The sequence below is a fragment of the Hipposideros armiger genome, unplaced genomic scaffold, assembly GCF_001890085.2.
Source record: "Hipposideros armiger isolate ML-2016 unplaced genomic scaffold, ASM189008v1 scaffold_22, whole genome shotgun sequence".
Taxonomy (NCBI): domain Eukaryota; kingdom Metazoa; phylum Chordata; class Mammalia; order Chiroptera; family Hipposideridae; genus Hipposideros; species Hipposideros armiger.
Window position 1 is genome coordinate 467,562 of NW_017731372.1, and position 4,974 is coordinate 472,535.

At 35.8% G+C, this 4,974-nt stretch overlaps 1 protein-coding gene across 1 annotated transcript in view; it reads right to left on the minus strand.

The window, feature by feature from the left end:
• The window catches only part of RGS8 (regulator of G protein signaling 8), an 87,527-nt gene that overhangs the window by 65,583 nt on the left and 16,970 nt on the right, over nucleotides 1-4,974 (minus strand). The gene's annotated exons all lie outside the window — the stretch shown is intronic.

Consider the following 4,974-nt stretch of genomic DNA (forward strand, 5'->3'; position numbering starts at 1 on the left):
TCATTTGACCCCCAAAGGGGTCACAACCCACAGGTTGAGAACCGCTGCTCTAGAGGCTGGGACAGCCAAGAGGTAAATAATCATCAGAGCCTCACTTTCTCATTCCAGTTGCCTTCACCCCATTTCAGCAACTGATGATAACAGCTAACTTATATTGAATGCTTATCACATGTCAGGAACCCATATAAGTATTCTTCAGGTATATCTCATTTAAGAGCTGACACCTTGGTTAAGAGCATGAATTTGAGGCAGGTTGCCTGAGTTCAAATCCTGCCCTACCACGGCCTAGCTGTGTGACCTTGGATAAATTACTTAATCTCTCTGTGCCTTGATTTCTTCTTCTGTAGAATGGGCTAATAATGGCCATACCTTATGGGATTATTGGGAGAATTAAATGAGTTCATATAGAGAGAGCATATGGAACAAGGCAATTTAAGCATTGGCTATTAATAATATGTCTGGATTGAAGACAGTTTATGATTTTTTTTATGATTTAGAGATTTTCTTTTCGTGACATTTCAAGGGAGTAAAATTGGCATTCTGCTTTTTATTCACTCTCATAAAATGTGAAGAATTTCTAAACAGAAGCTTTTCTTGAAAGCCTCATTACCTAAATGGAATTTAATAACTAATTAAACATAGTTCTTATAGGCTATTTTGTTTAATGTTTTGAATTTTGAAATTCCAAATAATTCTACAAGGATTATAATTATCATCTATTCTATATTTCTCTACCTTTAATATAATTAATTTAATGTTACAAATATTTGTAGCTTTAGAAAGCATGCAGTTTTTTTCCTAAGGTAATATAGCTAATGTATTCTCTTATTATGTATATTAGTTGACATTCTTTCCCTACTTATTAATCTGAAAGTGCTTAGAAATTAATTTTATATGTAAAATAATAGTTCTCACAATCATATTAATTATTGCAGAGTGTGGCTCATGAAGAAATAAGTATATGTTTATATGTACTTCATTACACTGAGAGATTTAAATGAACAAAGTACATAAAGAGAATTTTTTCTTCAGGTTAGACCTAGAATAAAACTTACCTACATTTGAATATTCCAGTATCCCAATACTCCTATGTTAACAACAAATTCAAATACCAGATATTATTATACTGACATTTTATGATGGTAAATAAATTGTGACACAACCACGGCTTATACTCAAGTTCAGAACGTCAGAAATGATATTGAAATAGGCATTCATCTATCAGGGCTTCAAAGACTAAGCCTGGACCAAACCTGAGCAGCATGCTCTGGCTAAACACCAAAGCTAAGGCCAAGCTTCAATGTGTCTCTAATACATTAGAATAGTCTACAGCCATGAAGGATGATAACTTAAAAAATGAAGGTATGGGAAAATGCTCATTATAGCATCAGACTATATAAGAAAACAGGATATCGAATGATATAAACAATATGATCCAAATCATTCCCATATGAGCTCTTCAGATCCTGAAGAACAGAGACCCACTCTACTAGCACAGGTAAACAAAGGTTGGTGTAAGGATAGACTCTGAGCAATTGATATAAGGTCAAACATTGAGTGAGGTCGTAAAGTCCAGGAAATCCAAGAGCCAAAACTTAATGGCGCTAAAAAAGGGGAAGAAAATGTAGGAAAAGGGTAAATGTGTTAAGAATCCTCATCTAACATGGCAGGGTATCAAGAGGGAATGTCTAAAGGTGATCGAACCAGAAAAGATTTAAGGATATTCTGAAAGGATTCGACAAAAGAAACCAACTGAAGAACTAAAAATAACTGCATTAAAAATGAGACGGGGAAGAAGAAGAGAATAGTGGACTACCCCTTTCTGATGGGCATTACTCAATAGATACATCCTAAAATAATCCATCAAAAATTAGCAGGATAAGTGTATTATTTAGAAATAGAAAGTAACCACCTAAACACCAAAGAGGGTCTTCTGGCAAGTGGGAATGGGCTAAGGCAGACACTGTTACTTCTTTTATAAGCCTTTCTACATGATCTTTTAAATTCAGGTCTCATGTAGTATCTGGATAAAAAGTTTCAAATAAAATGGCTGACTGTATTAGCAACATTCTTTCCTAGGACGCTTATGTCTGCATGGATGGTAAAGATGTTCGCTTGTGTGTAATTTCATGTCCCTTTACCTCAGAATCCCTTGAGATAAACGAGAGTAATGTGGGCTGGTGAGGTCCTGACGAGATTTCCTCCATATCAGAGGACAGCACTTCCACCCACATCCAGTCCGGATCCTCCCTTCTGCTGGTGATATTACTTCTGATTATGGCAAAAGTGGGAAACTTCCATTTTTATTTAAAAATTACACCCTTTCTCCAAAGGCAGTACAGCTAAATTGCCTCTCATTTACATTTCGTAACTCCCTCAGTCACATAATAACTCCTTATCCTATGAAAATGGGTATTATTCTGTAAATGTGAATGGCTTCAAGAAGCAAAGTATTATTAAAAAATATAATGCCCCTCCTTGCCACGCGAGTCCAACTCTGTTAAAGTTACATTAACAGACTGATTAGTAATTTTTGCCCGTTAAAATTTTTATATCGATTTAATACCATTTTCAGCTTTTGTTTAATGAATATTTAATTCAGAAAGCTATGAAATAATAGGTAATTATAGCTCTACCAGAACACATATTGACATGTAGTTTTAAAGACGGTGAAAAGTGCCTTGTGCTTGCAGTGAGTTTATAATTTAAACACAAAGAAAATTTTTAAGGTTGCCAATCAAATATTCATCAGAAGAAAGGAAGCCCAGAGGATCACACGTCTTCAGGGCACGTACGCCAAGGAGATACTAAAAATAACATAGGAACAGTTTTGGCAGGCCTTGTTTAGGCAAAATTCCAAACACATCCAGAAAGAGCTAATTATTAAAAAAAGAAAAATGTTTCTCTAGCTTGAAAGTAAAGGCAACAGCATTAAGGGTCATGTTTGGAAAAGATGGTGGGGACAATAAGCAAAGATCCTTAGAGTTAGGAACAGATGGCCAAGAAGTTTGAATTTCATTTCCCCCACCCTTTCTTTAGATATCTATTTCTTAAAAGGTGCTGCCCTCTAATACCTTCAACCCTGACTGGAGATGGAGCCCAGGTCCCTCTTGCTATCTGTAGGAAAGCCATTCACTCTAATGTGTAGGGGCTTAACAGGCTATCCCTTCTAGGGGTGGGGTGGGAGGGGCTACATTTTAAAAGATTCCAGCCATATGGTAGTAAAGTTTTAAACGTTTGTATCCTCTCATGCCCATGGGAAATCACCTCTTCTTGCAAAGAGTTTGGCCAGGTTTTAAAAAGGAAACTTTAGAGTTTTTCTAGTAATCCATCTCCCACCTTACAGAAAAAGGTCAGATCTCAATATTTAACTGGTTTAAGAATTTTCTGGACTGCTACAATGGACCAGTCCCATTCCCTGAAATTCTGAGATTCTGGTTCAGCCCCAAAAGGCTGGTTTTCTAACCAGCACTATAAGTAATTCTGATGTAACCCATCCCCTGACCCACATTTGAAAATCACTGCATTGCACTAAAACATGAAAGGGATAGAGAAAGCTCCACTTCTCTCCTGCTGCAGGGAAATTTACCAGGGCAGGTTTTGCTAAGGATGATGTCAAGGACCAGCTAGGGTTCAAGGCAAGGAGGAGAGTAATGAAGGTCTACCGCCAGTACCAGGCGTCCATTTACACTGTCCCATAAAATGAGTCTGTAGGCAGACACAACATCAAGAGACTAAAAGGGGTCCTGAAGTCAATACTATTCTGTTTAATGGCATGGCCAAAACAAAAGACGCAGGCTGGATACCTAATTATTTTGGCTTCAGATTTAGCCAAAAAACAAACAAAAGGAGGTCAGTCACAATATGATCTGCTTCCCTACATTCACAGATGGGTATTGATTGACTGGAAGCTAAAGAGCTCAGTCATTCTGATGATGGTTATGATTTGGGATGTCTAGTGTATGATATCTGAAGCAGATAGCATACTTCATGAAGTCCAAACATCCCACCTAAGAAGAGGGTCATACTTGCCAGTTAAAAGGATTGGAAGATTCTCATCAATAAGCCACAGGAAAAATAATCGAAGGAACGTTGGGCTTGTTACAAGCATATTTTCAATATCCCAATACTCCTACATCCTTATTTGATTTTGTAATTGATCTAAATACTTTTCTGTGTATTTTTATGTTGTCTCATAAGGTATGGTTTTGTAAGAATTAGGCTTGACCACGACGATCTTCCTGTAATAGAATCTACTAATATTAACTAAGGAGGTAAGGGAATTGACCTAAATACCCAAAGTAGGAACCAAAGAGTTATAACTTTGCATTGTCAGCACGGAGAGGATATTGGGAAGTTCAGAGTCAATGATTACTTAGTGTCAGGTCAATAAAAGGTTGGGATTTATTGTAAGTTGAACTTAGCATTTTCTAAGGCAATGCTGTCCATAGAAATATGTGAACTACTAATATGCTAATATGAGCCACATATGTAATTTAAAATTTGTTAGTAGCCACATTAAAAGAGATTTAAAAAAAAACAGGCAAAATTAATTTGTGTAGTATAGTCTAACATAATATAGCCCAAATATTATCATTACAACATATACACAATATTTTATAATTATTCATAGTATATTTTATATTCTCTTTTATTATATCAAGTTGTTGAAATTCAGTGTATATTTTACACTGGCAACACATCTCAGTTCAGACTAGCCTCATTTCAAATGCTCAATAGCCCCATGTGGCTAGTGGCTACCATACAGGGCAACACAGTCCTAGGAACTCAAATGGGTAATGAAATTCAAATAGAAAAAAAGCACTTATTGACTATATTATATGATGAGTCAAAGTTTCAAAAACATCAATTTTTTTTAACATATAACATTATATTACATTGATTATAGAGTATTATAATCATCTGTAACTAAAGTCACTGCAGTATTCTTTTAAAAAGAAAACAAAGAGGGTT